Here is a 16,244-nt window from a genome sequence, read left to right as displayed (position 1 = left end):
TGACATTTGTGAGGTTCTTGAGAACTTTGAGTACTGCACCAACCTGTGAGCGGTGATCAGGCTATTATCAGAGTAACCATCCTGCTGCTGCGTCTCTTAAAACAATCACTGCATAATCTCAAAGAGGAATATTTGAGTGCCCAGGATGTTGGTATGGAGCCAGATTTCCCAATGGGTGATACTACCCAGCCCAGCCAATATTCTGAGACAACATTGGGTGATGAGGAGGAAGATGAGGAGGGTGAGGAGGGAGAGGACTTGTTTTTCTGTGCTACAGTGGGGACTCATAATACTATAGAGGGGACACCCAACCCAAGCTTCATGTCTGTCCAGTCTGGATGGGCTGGAGAGGAGGAAGTGGAGAAGGAGGAGGAGGTGAGTCAGCTTGAGGAGAGGATGGGTACTGTTTCTACTGTTAGGGACACAGAACATTTGCCTTTTTGCAGCTTGGCCCACATGGCACAGTTCATTGATAAGTGTCTGTGGCAAGACCCTCGCGTGATATACATTTTATCCAACAATAATAATAATAATTTTTATTTACAATATATAGTGCCAACATATTGCGGAGCACTTTATAATTAAGGGGGGACACGTACATACAACAAATTCAATACATGGTAAGACAGTTACATTAGGAGTGAGGTCCCTATTCGTAAGCTTACATTCTACAAGGAAATGGGTGGACACAATAGGTGAAAAGTGCTTGTTATTTCAGGTCTGGCAATTATAATAAGTAGGGATTTTCATATAAAGCTGCATGATCCGGTCATATGCTTAAGTGTAATAATCAAGTATTGAGTGCAGTTATCGTGCGCATTAAGGTGTGGAGACAGATGAATAGTAGGGTGCAGATTCTGAATACTATTTAGAAGGAGGAAACAGGGGAAAGTTAGTTTACTGAGTAGTTGTGGTGGTAGGCTTGTTTAAAGAGATGGGTTTTTAAAGCGCGCTTGAAGATGTGGGAGCTAGGCATCAGTCGGATCATCTGGGGTAAAGCATTCCAGGGAACTGGTGCAGCATGAGAGAAGTCTTGGACACGGAGGTGCGAGGTTCAGATTATGGAGGATGTTAGTCTTGATTCATTTGTAGAACGGAGGGCACATGTAGGGCAATAGACAGAGATGATAGAGGAGATATAAGGTGGTGCAGAACTATGGAGACCTTTGTGGGTGAGAGTGATGAGTTTATATTGGACCCTGTAGCGAATGGGCAACCAGTGTAATGACTGGCACAAGATGGAGGCATCGGTGAAGCGGCTGGACAGAAATATGACCCTGGCTGCCGCATTCAGGACGTATTGCAGAGGAGAACCGATCAGAAAAGAGTTGAGGTAGTCCGGATGACAGTGAATAAGAGCGACAATAAGAGTTTTAGCAGTTTCAAAGGTGAGAAAAGGTTGGATTCTGGAGATGTTTTTAAGGTGCAGGTGACAAGAGTGACTTATACTGGTTGGCCACCTTTCTCGATCCATGGTACAAGGAGAAATTTCCTTCACTCCTTTTGGAGTCACCAAAGAGTTTTACAATGGAATCGTTCAAGAGGGCCGTTGTAGATCAGTTCCTGAAAACATCACCCTCAGACAATGCTGGTGGCAGAGGTACCGGCTCTTTTCAACACCAAGGGATAATGGAGAGAGACACGAACACCAGCTCCAACAGAGGTGGGGGGGAATGTGCACAAATTGGGCAATTTTCAATAAACCAGCAAAACAGCAAGGACTATCTGTGCCTGTAACAATGCCAAGGAGGGATAAGTTGCAGAACATGGTCAAGGGGTACTTAAGTGACCATACGTGCATCCTTTCTGACGCTTCAGTTCCCTTTAATTATTGGGTGTCTAAGCTGAACACTTGGCCCAACCTCTCCTTATATGCCTTGGAGGTGATGGTCTGCCCGGCTGCTAGTATGGTGTCAGAGCGTATTTTCAGTTCCACTGGGGAAATCATCACTGATAGGAGCACACGCCTCTCCACGGAAAATGCAGACAGACTTACTCTGATTAAATTCAACAAGGACTGGATATCGCCACAGTTTGTAATCCCTCCAGATGACAGCAAGCCAACCTAAATTCACCAAAAATGCAGATTCATGCTACAGCTGTTAACGTCACCCCCTACCCATAAAAACCTGTTTCCTTCCTATGTCTACCATGACTCAGCCCATAGGGCTAATTTTTACAAACCCTATGCACATTGTGCAGTGGACAAACCAGGACAGTTTTCCTACTCCCACCTAAATACTATTTGTGATTGGTGGCCCTTGGGATGGTGGCTTCCAAAATAGTGGGTAAAATGGCCTGGTGCGTGCTTGGTAGCAGGCAGTAGGAAATGTTTGGACTACTGCTTTGCGTAGGGCACAAAACGCCTTTTTAAGTGGACTAATGTGGACAGCAGAAGGCAGGCTGTCACCCCAATAACAGCGGGGGAAATGGGCTGGTGCGTGCTTTGTAGCAGGCAGTAGGAAATGTTTGGACTACTGCTTTGTGTAGCGCACTAAACTCTTTTTTAAGTGTACTAATGTGTACAGAATGCAGGCTGTCACCCCAAAAACAGTGGGGAAAATGGCGTGGTGCATGCTTGGTAGCAGGCAGTAGAAAATGTTTGGACTAGTGCTTTTTGTAGGGCACTAAACGCTTTAAGTGGACTAATGTGGACAGAAGGCAGGCTGTCACCCCAAAAACAGTGGGGAAAATGGCCTGATGTGTGCTTGGTAGCAGGAAGTAGGAAATGTTTGGACTACTGCGTTGTGTATGACACTAAACGCTTTAAGTGGACAAATGTATTCAGAAGGCAGGCTGTCACCCCAAAAACAGCGGGGAAAATGGGCTGGTGCGTGCTTGGTAGCAGGCAGCAGGAAATGTTTGGACTACTGCTTTGTGTATGGAACTAAACACTTTAAGTTGACTATTCTATACAGAAGGCAGGCTGTCACCCCAAAAACAGCTGGGAAAATGGGCTGGTGCGTGCTTGGTAGTAGGCAGTAGGAAATGTTTAGATATTCTCATACATATGGATACAGGACATAAACTTTAGTACTGTATTATCAATCTTCTACATTTTGCTCTAACACATAATTACTTTACATTCAAAGACTGATTCTTCCTACAGCTCCAGGGGACCGCTATGGGGGCAACCTGCACGCCCTCATATGCAAACCTCTTCCTGGGGCTGTGGGAGAGAAAAATCATCCAAAATATGGATGAGGTTGATGCCGTGGTCTCATGGTCAAGATATATAGACGACATCCTATTTATCTGGCAAGGCTCTGAATCGGGCCTACTCATCTTCTTAGAAAAGCTCAATACTGATGAACTAAACATTAAGCTCACATGGAACTACAGTAAGACCAGGGTAGACTTCCCTGACCTACACATTGAGGTCACCCCGGAGGGATTCATCTCTACAGACGTTTATCGAAAAGAAATGGCTACCAATACACTCCTTCATGCCTACTCGTCCCATCCTCCCCAGATAAAAAGAGCACTACCAATAGGACAGTTCCTACGCATGAAACATCTATGTTCAGATGAAGACAAATTTGAAAAACAAGCCAATCTTTTGAAAAATAATTTGCAAAATAGAGGCTATAATCAAAAAACAATTAGAGCTGGCTACAGAAGGACCAAATTTACTCCCAGAAATCAATTATTAACATATTCAAAACAAACTAGCAGTCGAGAAAAACAGCCTATCAGATTCATCGCCACATTTAACTCCAGATGGCAAGATATTCTACAGACACTAGACAAGCACTGGTCAATCTTACTAACAGATGAAGACCTGGCAAAACATCTTCCAAAATACCCATCTGTCACCTGGAGAAGATCAAAAAATCTTAAAGACATAATTACAAAAAGTCATTACATAACACCGCAAAAAAATATGTTTTCTGATAAATCAGGTCCAAAATGGGGATCCTTTCAATGTGGAGGATGCATGGCATGTCAATATATGGAAAGATCATTTACATTTTCTAGCAGTGATGGTAGCAGATCCTTTACTATAACACATCACATCAACTGTAAAACAGACAACGTGATCTACTACGCACACTGCCCATGCAAACTGATCTACATAGGGATGACAACCCGAGAATTGAGAGTCAGAGCATTAGAACATATTAGGGATATTAAAAATACTGCAGAAGCTACAGATCTAGGGATTCTTAAAACTATCCCTAACCATTTTAAAAAATGTCATAACAGCAACCCAAAACTGCTCAAAATACGAGGAATTGACCGAATACATTTGGGTATCAGGGGAAGAAACTACAAAAAAGAACTCTTGAAAAAAGAAACAAAATGGATAGTGGTTTAGAACACAATAACCCCCAACGGCCTAAATGAACATGCAAGTTTCAAACCCTTTCTGTGAATGTGCGAATTTTAATCAATATTTATGTTATGGTAATTTTATATACATTTTCTATATTCTCTAGAGAGTAAGGGAAATACAGATTCAGATACACCTTTTAGACAATATCAGTATATTCTACTCACCTATATTTTGCTATGTATTTTTTCTGAGGACTGGAGAGCGGAGAGAGATGGTGATGCGATTTCCAGGACCACTGCCACATCAGATCTATGGAAAGAAAACAAAAGGGAAGATCAATATACAGAGAACAATTCCTCAACTATAAGAACAATTTGAGGATAACATGCAAAAAATGTGATCTATTCCGGTGGAACCTCTTTCCCCCAACTTGGGATATATGGCATTTAGCCATACAACCACCCGCCATCTGGACCATATATGAGAGACTGAAATCACAGAGAACAAACATCTATGAATGATCGCTTGGGTGATATATATAAATGCAATTCTATGGTAATATCAAAAGATCTATTACTCTTAAATGATTTACCACTATTGGACATATTATCTGGTCCATAGATATATTTGCACCAGTTAGATACTCACTATTTATATATTCACCAGGAAATATTTATTCCCCTTAGAGGAACTGATCCCTATTAATGGAATTATATATATATAACAAACATATATTTAAATATTTCCATATCTGATATATTTCCGCTCTCGCTAATTTGAGAAATATTTTATTATGCCAAATAACAGCACAGACATATACTGATATAGATCCTTATAGACACATATGCAACCAATTAATACATTAGTAATTTTTCCAAGAATTAGACCATCATACCATGTACTTTTATTAATAGCCTATAATATTTTAAGAGAATAAGAATAACATATACAGTATATATGATAGAAAACACTCTTAAAAATTATACTTATCACCAGCCCGATAGAGCGCATACCGCGCATGCGCCGCGGCGTCTTCCGGGAGGGAGTGCTCCGGAACTGCGACGAGTCGCCATGGCTACGGCTCCGGTCATGTGACCGAATCACGTGGGGGTGATGACGCGAGCACGGCGTGCGGCCCCCCTGGATGACGCGGCAACATGGCGGAGATGCGCCACTTACATCGGGCCTATCATAACAGAACTGCACATATAAAACCCTGACACCTCAATGCATTCAACACCTCCTGACGAAACTGCAGCAGCGATGAAACGCGCGTCGAGGTAACAAGTGAGCCATCCAAGACCACATCCCTATGTCTACAGGTAATATACCTTTCTAAATTGTATATTCTGGCATTGCCCTTAGAATATTATAAATGGTACCACTCTAATTGGACCTAATACAGAGACTATAAGGAAGGTTCCTATATCTTTTCTATATTATTAAAATCCTTTACTTCGGACTATAGATCTAGGGTAGGAACAACATAGTAGTCTGGCTCATAGGTCTCATTTAAAAACCTTTTGTACTAAATTTTATGTCCTGTATCCATATGTATGAGAATATCTATACCACAACATATTTTAACTTTTTGATAAAATTAACTTTTCTTGATATATAAATTATTGTTATCTATTGCTCCCTCCTTGCCTCTATAAGGAACTATGTCCTAGTTGGAGGGGATCCTCCTCATCATCTCTAGGCTCTCTTTTTAGTAGGAAATGTTTAGACTACTGCTTTGTGTAGAGCACTAAACACTTTAAGTTGACTAATGTATGCAGAAGGCATGCTGTCACCCTAAAAACAGCAGGGAAAATGGCCTGGTGCGTGCTTGGTAGCAGGCAGTAGGAAATGTTTGGACTACTGCTTTGTGTAGCACACTAAACGCTTTTTTAAGTGGACTAATGTGGACAGAAGGCAGGCTGTGACCCCCAAAACAGTGGGGGAAATTGCCTGGTGCCTGCTTGGTAGCAGGCAGTAGAAAATATTTGGACTACTGCTTTGTGTTGGGCACTAACCGCCTTTTTAAGTGCACTAATGTGGACAGTAGAAGCCAGGCTCTGACCCCTAAAACAGCGGGGAAAATAAACTGGTGCTTTAAAAAATAAGGCAGCACAAAATGCTACTACTCTGTGTACTGGAAAAATATTGCTTTGCCTCTGACAAGAGCTGTTGTAAGATGGACACTGGAAGAACACTTTAACCTCTCCCTAGCTAATACACAAACTCTACCCTGTACTCTGACTATGTTGTGTGTCTTCTGCTCTGAAAAGAGCTATTTTTTGGTAGTAGTATTATGGAGCTAGTGAGCGACTCCTTTAAACTGTCCCTGCTCGAGTATCTCTCCCTCCCTACTCTACACTGAACTAGTATACACTGTTGGTAGCCCTGAAAAGGGCTTTTGTTTGATCAAGAGGCCTAAAACTCTCCCTAGCAGCTCAGCGATCTCTCCCTATGCTTATAGAACGCAGGCTCCAGACACAATGTGCACAAAATGGTGGCGGCAGGGCTTAAATAGACCCTATGACGCTGTGCGGCCAGCCAATCACAGTAATGCCACAACCAAGATGTCTACGGCATTACTGTGATTGGTTAAGAAGCCCAGCATGTTTAGTGGCTGCAAAGGAGGCGCCAAAACTGCAGGGCGGGACATCCGAATATAGCGAGGCGAGTACACAAATACTCGCAATATAATGAGTAACCCGAATACTGAACTATACGCGTGAATAGTAACGAATACACTCTCTCATCACTAAATATGGCATAAAATTCAAAGTTTGGACTATTAAACTGCAACTGAGTACCTTTGCTGGGCCATAGTGCTGTGGGGGACCAAATCAAAGGAGGCTTTAAATCGCTATGATACATTGTCCTAGTTAAAGGGGTTGCCCGCTCATGGGTATTAATAACTCATCCATAATAATAAATACTAATCATTTTATTTCTGTAGCACCAACATATTCTGCAGCACTTTACAATTAAAAGGGGAAATGTATAGATAATATCAGACATTACAGATTAACATATAATTCAAAAAGATATCAAGGGGAGTGAGGGCCCTGCTTGCAAGCTTACAATCTATGAAGAAATAAGGGGCAGAATGTTTGTCATGTATGGTCCAGCCATCAATATAATAAATAGGATATTCAAATAATGTTGCATGAACCAGTCACCAGCCAGTATGTGTATAAGTACAGATACAAAATGCGATTACGTGCATGGGGGATGTGTAAGCAGATGACACAAGGGACCAGATTTGGAGGAAAATGTTGCTAGGGCAAAATAAGAATAGTTAAATAAATGAGGTGATAGGCCAGTGTAAAAAAATGCATTTTAAAGTCATGCTTAAAACTATTGGTATGGGAATTAATCGAATTGTCCTAGGTAGTGCACTATAGAGAATTGGCACAGCCCGCGAGGCAGGATTTAGAGGTTCGGATTATTGAAGGATGTTAGTCTTAGATCATTAGCAAAATGGAGGGCATCATTTCTGTTGTTGAGATGAGAGAGGACATGTAGTGGTACAGAAGTAAGAATATCTCTGTGTAGTTGAGAGTGGTAGGTTTATATTATATTCTATAGTGGATGGACAACCAGTGCAATGACTGGCACAGGGAGGAGGCATAGATGTAGCTGTTGGACTGGAATATGATCTTAACTGTTGCATTCTGGATGGATTGGAGCAAGGCTGCTCCCCATCTAGTGACATGGCCACCCAGTGGGTGCGGCCTCGCTCTATACAAGTGTATGGAGCGATGCCTTTCCCACTAGATGGGCCCTGGCTGGGAGTATTCATAACACATACGTATTGTGCCAGTTCCGTTTCAGAAGTCGGTGTATTCTCTCAGCACACTGTGCGCGCTGGAAAGATTCATAAGTCTGCAGGCACACAGAGTGACTGCTGACTTATCAATTTAGACTGGAAAACCCCTTTAAGCTGTAAAAAGGTTTCCTGTGATGTACTTAAATGCGCTATTTGCTTGTAATATTAATTACTAACGCAGCACTTAGCACTTGCTACTTATCCTATGTAGGTTTGGGGTTTTGTGTAGCTTCAACATATTCTCTTCTTTTTGGAAATAAATCCTTACAAGCCGATTAAGACAGCTATGCCCTTATTTCTCGCTTCAGCTAAGGAGCATAGTAACATAACTTGTATTCTCATGGCCTATTGATAAAAATACATGGTACAATGTAAATTACACTAACTATGCTGATGTACTGTGCTAATTGAATTTCCTATGATTTCATTACAAAATGCGGCCATTCACAGAAAGTTAGTTCTAGATTCTCAGCAAATGTTTTTCAAGCCATTCTCGCTACTAATTAAATAAAATTTATACACACTTTAACATCTATATTGTACATTGTCTTGAGAGTTCAAATTGTTGCCCTATTATTATTTCAGTGATATTGAAGACCTTTATTTAAAACACGTTAAAATATAGCACAGTGCTGCAGAAAGTGAAATACAGTAGATATTTATAAAAAAAGGTTTTGGCAACTATTTAGGTTTGAAGGCAGGTTCTAGTGTGATAGGTAATCCAATATAATAATGTCTGTCTGGAAGAAATCTTGCAGCCCAGCATAAGAGGGGATAATGTGAGAAAAGAACAGAAATGGGCGAATGGCAGACAAGTATCACTTCATATAGTAAGTGTGAAAAAGCAGTAAAAGCAGCAATTTTCCAAAAAATTGAAGATAACACATAAAAAAATACATTTTATCCTAAGATTTGTGGCCTTTTCAGGTAAATCATGCTACTTATATTGCAACAAATAAAAGAAGTGACCGTATGGTCTAAACAATAGTAAGCATATGGTGAGAATTGTTTTATTAACTACTGTAAAATTGTGCCAGACATTATCTCTGTGAGTAACCACAGAACTGATCATTTGCAGATGTATAATAGACTAGCTATTGAACCCGTTCTACGCCTGGGTGGCGAGCATTTTTATTGGTATATGGTCTTCCATGCTGGTATGTGTGGTATGTGCTGCCCCCCTCCTGGTATTTGTGCTGCACCCATCCTGTCCCCACCATCCTATCCTGGTATGCATGGCACCCCTCATCCCCTATCCAGGTATGCGTGGCACCCCTCATCCCCTATCCATGTATGCGTGGCACCCCTCACCCCCAATCCTGGTATGCATGGCACCCCTCATCCCCAATCCCAGTATGCATGGCACCCCTCATCCCCTATCCAGGTATGCGTGGCACCCCTCATCCCCTATCCATGTATGCGTGGCAACCCTCACCCCCAATCCTGGTATACGTGGCACCCCTCATCCCCAATCCTGGAATGCATGGCACCCCTCATCCCTATCCTTGTATGCATGGTACCCCATCCCTCATCCCTATCCTGGTATGTATGGTACCCAATCCCTCATCCCCATACTGGTATGCATGACCCCTCATCCGAATCCTGGTAGCATGGCACTCCTCATCCCTATCCTGGTATGCATGGCCCCTCATCCGAATCCTGGTATGCATGGCACGCCTCATCCCCAATCCCGGTATGCATGGCACACCTCATCACCAATCCCGGTATGCATGGCACCCCTCATCCCCAATCCCAGTATGCATGGCACCCCTCATCCCCAATCCCGGTATGCATGGCACCCCTCATCCCCAATCCCGGTATGCATGGCACCCCTCATCCTCAATCCCGGTATGCATGGCACCCCTCATCCCCAATCTCGGTATGCATGGCACCCCTCATCCCCAATCCCGGTATGCATGGCTCCCTCACCCACCAATCCTGGTATGCGTGGTACCCCTCACCCCCCAACCCTGGTATGCGTGGTACCCCTCACCCCCCAATCCTGGTATGCGTGGCACCCCTCATCCCCAATCCCTGTATGCGTGGCACCCCTCATCCCCAATCTCTGTATGCGTGGCACCCCTCATCCCCAATCCCTGTATGCGTGGCACCCCTCATCCCCAATCCCTGAATGCGTGGCACCCCTCATCCCCAATCCCTGCATGCGTGGCACCCCTCATCCCCAATACCTGTATGCGTGGCACCCCTCATCCCCAATCCCTGTATGCGTGTCACCCCTCATCCCCAATCCCTGTATGCATAGCACCCCTCATCCCAAATCCCTGTATGCGTGGCACCCCTCATCCCCAATCACTGTATGCGTGGCACCCCTCATCCCCAATTGCTGTATGCGTGGCTCCCCTCATCCCCAATCCCGGTATGCGTGGCTCCCCTCATCCCCAATCCCGGTATGCGTGGCTCACCTCATCCCAAATCCCGGTATGCGTGGCTCCCCTCATCCCCAATCCCGGTGTGCGTGGCTCCCCTCATCCCATTCCCGGTATGCGTGGCTCCCCTCATCCCCAATCCTGGTATGCGTGGCTCCCCTCATCCTCATTCCCAGTATTCGTGGCTCCCCTCATCCCCAATCCCGGTATGCGTGACTCCCATCATCCCCAATCCCGGTATGCGTGGCTCCCCTCATCCCCAATCCCGGTATGCGTGGCTCCCCTCATCCCCAATCCCGGTATGCGTAGTACCCCTCACCCCCCAATCCTGGTATGCGTGGTACCCCTCACCCCCCAATCCTTGTATGCGTGGTACCCCTCACCCCACAATTCTGGTATATGCATGGTCCCCTCACCCCACAATCCTGGTATATGCATGGTCCCCTCACCCCACAATCCTGATATGTGTGGCCCCCTCTTCCCTTTCACACTGTACACACATACAAAAAAAATAAACAGTTATACTCACCTTTCTTCTCTGTACTCCAGCGCTGCAGCGTCCTGTTCTGCAGGAGGCCGGGGGAGGAGAGCGGTCGGGCGCCATTTTGCTGAAGACACAATGTAAATGTGTCTTCAGTAAAATGGCGAAGGATAGCGCTATGCGCACGCGCCGATCCGACGCCTTCACTCCTGCCCCGGTCTCCAGCCAGAAGAGAGGCGCCGCGGCAACGCTCCTCCCAGTCAGGTAAGTATGCAAGTATGGCGCCGGAGATCGCGGTATGCGTTCAGTGTCTACGCATACCGCGATCTCCGGCGCCATACACCTCCTCTTACCAGTAACGGCTGGATGCGTGATTCTGTCTGGGGCCAGACTGCGCGTCACGCATGCGCAGTCTATCGAGGCTTCAGACAGAGGTACGCATCCCCGGTTATATTATAGATGTTTACATTCATTTGGGAAGTCTTCCCTGATTCTTGTGTTCTCCTTCCTCTTCTTCTCCAATCATTGAAGATTGCCACGAACACTTCTTCCAACATAGACTCATATCTTCTAAGTTTGCTGTCAAGATATCTTTTGACCCTCAGACTGTGTGCCCACGACACGTTTTTGGTGCGTTTTTTGGTGCGGATTTGCAGCTCTGAAACGCTCCAGAAATGCATTGCATACCTTATCCCATGACTTCCTATGACATTCTGCAAGTTCTGTGCACATGGTCAGGATTTTTTCTGCGCGGATTTTACTAGTAGAAAAAATCTGGACATGACCAATTTTTGAGCACTTCTGCATGCCTATACAATGCATTGGAAAAACGCATGGCAAATCCACATGCAAAAAACGCATCATAAACGCATATAAAAACCGCATGCGTTTTTCTGCCAAGGAGATGCAGAAATGCTCAGGAAAATTTCTGCTTTGTGGGCACTAAGCCTCACTGCCTACTAGATTTAAAGGAAATCTGTCACCCCCTGGGTGATATTAGACCTCTACTATGGCCAAACAGGGTATAGAAAGTAAATCTATGCTTACCTGTATGGCCCATAGCAGAGGTCTGATTACAGAGAAAAGCACTTTAATCGATTCGTTTTTCCACAGGCTTGGCGTCCAGGGGTCGCCAAGCAATCCCCGCCTATCTGCTTATTATTCCCCTAAATCCCCGCCTCTCTGCTTAATTATCATATCCCTCCCTCCCCTGCACGTCACAGGGCCCTGTGACAGGTACTGTGACGTGCACTGTGCTCCCTGACTTCCGGGCATGAGCAAAGCGGCGCTCACATAGCGCGCGCTTTGCTTCATTCTGGCCACGTCTACCTCTGCTCTGTGCCGCAGGTTTCTATTGCGCAGGCTCTGGAAAGTGACAGTGACCCCCCGGCGCCTGCTCGATAGAAACCTGCGGCACGGAAAGATGGGGCTGGGATGAAGCAAGGCGTGCTCTATGTGAGTGGCGCTTTGCGCATGCCCGGAAGTCAGGGAGCACAGTGCATGTCACAGGACATTGTAACATGCAGGGGAGGGGGGATATGATAATTAAGCAGAGAGGCGGGGATTTAGGGGAATAATAAGCAGATAGGTGGGGATTTCTTGGCGTCCCCCGGACTCCAAGCCTGTGGAAAAAGAATTGATTAAAGCGCTTTTCTCTGAAATCAGACCTCTGCTATGGGCTATACAGGTAAGTATAGATTTACTTTTCTATACCCTTTTCTATACCCTGTATGGCCATAGTAGAGGTCTGATATCGCTAAGGGGGTGACAGATTCCCTTTAAATACTGTAACAAATTGTTTCTCAAAATGTAAAACTGCAACACCACTTGCCAGCTGCAAAATAACTAGATATAGAGTAGCGTGTCATCTAAAAATGGTTTCACTCAATTTGCTCTGTAAAATTAATATTTATATACAATGAGCCCTTGAAATAAATAATAATGTTCAATGTGCCACAAAATAAATAATAATTTTCACGGTATCTCAAAGATAAATAATCATTTTAACTTTGTCCCTTGAAATGAATGATAGTGCTTTGCCCCAAAAGCAAATATTTATGATCATTGTGGTCCTTGAAATTAACACAAATGTCCACTGTGCCTCTGGAAATTCATAAAAATGTTCACTGTACCCCCTAAAATGAATCATAATGTCCTTTCTGTCCCATGAAAATACTAATATTCTCCCGGTTCCTGTGTTGCTATACAGTCATGGTCTCTTCTGGTACTGTAGAACTATGCAGGTTATGCGCCTATGTCTTCACTGCATTACTGAGAATATGATGACCAGTGAAGCAGGGAGTTGAGGGCACCAGTCGGAATCAGATTTTTTTTAACTGTATCTATGTACTAAAGATGTAGATACAACTATTTCCTCAGTAACTGGGTTGGGATCCATCCCTCGCTTCGTTGGTTTTCGATGAACCAACTATAATTTTAACAACTTATTCAAGAAAACTGGAGAGAGTGAGCTGCATCCCCTCACGGAAAAGAATAGATTGAGTGAAGAAAAACACATTATAAAGGCAATAATGCATTAATTTAAAACATTCTGCAAAGAAAAGATAAAATTACTGGTAACAACAGTGCAGCAAATACGTGATATAGAAACAACAATCGAACTGTTTGCCAGATTAAGGTTTAAGTACATTTACACATCCATGAGAACATTGCTGAGAGACATTTGCCAGAAATGGATTAGTAGATCAGTACACAAATTGAAGAGGTGAATGGAGAGATTAATGTTGTCATATGGTGTTGGTATAGACAAGAAAAAATGCCATGACATGGACGGTACTTAGTGGCTCATAGTCAGACAGTGAAATGGAATGTACTGAATAACTGCCTAGGTAGAAGGAAAGCAGGTAGCGCAAGACATACCAAATGACAAAAAAATTATGGCAGTCAATAGTGCCCAATGCAAAAAAGACATTAATAAATGTGATTGTCCGACGGGACTGTCAATTTCTGCATTTACAGAAAAGATCAGCAGTAATGGTACCCCGGCAGCAGCAGTACTACATATTTCCTCCATCCCACTTAACTCCCCTACCCAATCTATATAACACAAAAAATTACATCAAACTTTCCCCTGTACCAGAAACTCTGCCACGACTCTGCCCTGTCCTTCAAACCACACATTCAAACTCTTACCACCTACTGCCACCCCCAACTCAAAAATATTTCCAGAATCCGTCCTTTCCTCAATTCTGTACTAAAATGTTAATGCATGCCCTCATCATCTCTCGCCTCAACTACTGCAATATCCACCTCTGTGGCCTTCCTAATAACAGTCTCACACCTCTTAACTCTGCGGCTTGACTAATCCACCTCTCTCATTACTTCTCCACTTCTCGCCTTCATTGGCTCCCAATTCCTCAATGTATCTAGTTCAAACTACTAACACAAACCTACTAGGCTATCCATAATCTGTCTCCTTCATATATCTCCAAATTAATTTCTTGATACCTTCCAACACGTAATCTTCAGTTCTCCCAAGACCTTTTTCTCTCCTCCACACTTGTACATTCTTCACCCAATTGTCTCCAAAACTTCTCACGAGAATCCCCCATCCTCTGGAATTCTGTGCCCCAACACGTCCAATTATCACCACATTTGGAACATTCAGACGAAATTTGGAAACACATCTCTTCAATAAAGCTTACAGCCTGCAACAACCCACCTCACCACCACCACCAGATCTGCCGCAAATCTCCAACCAACTTTATCCTTCAGGGGCGGACACTGACAGCTTGGGGCCCTGTGTGCAAGAAATGTGATTTGGCCTCCCTTCTTTTATGGCAACCAAGATATATATATATATATATATATATATATATATATATATATATATATATATATATATGTATACATTGTATCTATTACATAGTCTCCTCTCATTATGTATATTGCCTTCCCTTTTACACAGCGCCCTCTCTTGTAATGTACAGCACCATCCCTTACATATCGGATTCTCGTTATGTTTGTTATTTATAGCACCCTGTTCTTTACTACATGACACCCTCTCTTGGTTAGATATAAGCTGAAATGACTGCTGATGGAACATGGTAAAGCTTCTTTTCTGATGGAGGAGGCTGATGGACTGGTCTTCTGGTCAGATGCTGCTCCAACAGCAGTCATTTTAAGTCTAACAAGAGAGGACTATGTAATAAAGAGAGGGCGCTGTGACTAACAAAAATAAAGAGAATATGCTATGTAAGGAAAGGTGCTATATATAACAAGACATAATACTAAGCAATAATGGGATAGCACTGTAAATAACAGCAGAGGATGGACACTACATAATAATAGACCATCCCATGCATAACTTGAGAGGATGGTTCCTAATAAGGGAGGTCCTTTCTAGTAATAATATCCCCCATACTGGGCCCCTTTCTGGGATAATGTACCCTATCCTGGGATAATATGCCCCATTTTTGTTCCCTTCCAGGTATAATGTGCTCCACCCTGGTATGATGTGACCCATCCTGGAATATATGTGCCCCCATCCTGGTATACATGTGCTCCATCCTCATATATACATCCTCTTCCTGGTATAATGTGCCCCAAACTTCTATATATGTGCCCCATCCTCATATATACATCCGGGAGATGTGGTTCATTTGTTTGTGTTCCCTACACGGTCAGACACACCTATTACACAGGGGAACATGCATAAGATTATCTCAGCACAGAAACATTTTATTTAAACACATCCAATTGTGGAAGTTCTTATTCCAAGATCTATTTATTACAATGAACTTTTGTTCATGGGAAAACCCCTTAGAGAACCCTCCAATGTGGCTGAATTACAACAATTTTGCAATGATGAGTGGGCAAAAAATTCTCCAGTGCGTTGTAAAAGACTTATTGCTAGTTATTGCAAATGCTTTATTGCAGTTCTTGCTGCTAAGGGTGGCCCAATCTGTTATTAGGTTTAGGGGGCAATCACTTTTTCACACAGGTCCCTGTAAGTTTGGATTTCTTTTTCCCTTAAAAATAAATATTAGTTTTGCTATCTTTGTCTAATATTTAAATTTGTTTTGTAATCTGTAACATTTAAGTGTGACAAACTTGCAAAAGAATAAGAAATCAGGAAGGGGCAAACACTTTTTCACACCACTGTATATGTGCCCCATCCTGGTATAATGTGCCCCATCCTCGTATATATGTTCCTCATCCATGTTGTGGTAAAGCGGCTTGCTTGGATGGACAGGTAGACACAGGACACTGTCTCTTTAAATTTCAGGTTAGTTTATTAACCCCTTTACAACCCAA

At 43.4% G+C, this 16,244-nt stretch overlaps 1 long non-coding RNA gene across 1 annotated transcript in view; it reads right to left on the bottom strand.

Moving 5' to 3' along the window:
* Positions 1 to 16,244, bottom strand: part of LOC141252860 (uncharacterized) — a 129,128-nt gene that overhangs the window by 55,686 nt on the left and 57,198 nt on the right. The window contains exon 2 of the long non-coding RNA XR_012314134.1: positions 4,501 to 4,585. This is a non-coding gene — a long non-coding RNA (uncharacterized lncRNA). The remainder of the gene's footprint in view (positions 1 to 4,500; positions 4,586 to 16,244) is intronic.

The sequence above is a fragment of the Phyllobates terribilis genome, unplaced genomic scaffold (genome assembly GCF_046119375.1).
Source record: "Phyllobates terribilis strain yellow unplaced genomic scaffold, ASM4611937v1 Scaffold_2__4_contigs__length_985480577, whole genome shotgun sequence".
NCBI lineage: Eukaryota > Metazoa > Chordata > Amphibia > Anura > Dendrobatidae > Phyllobates > Phyllobates terribilis.
The sequence above is the reverse complement of the archived record's forward strand: the minus strand, read 5'-3'. Positions and strand labels throughout refer to the sequence as shown.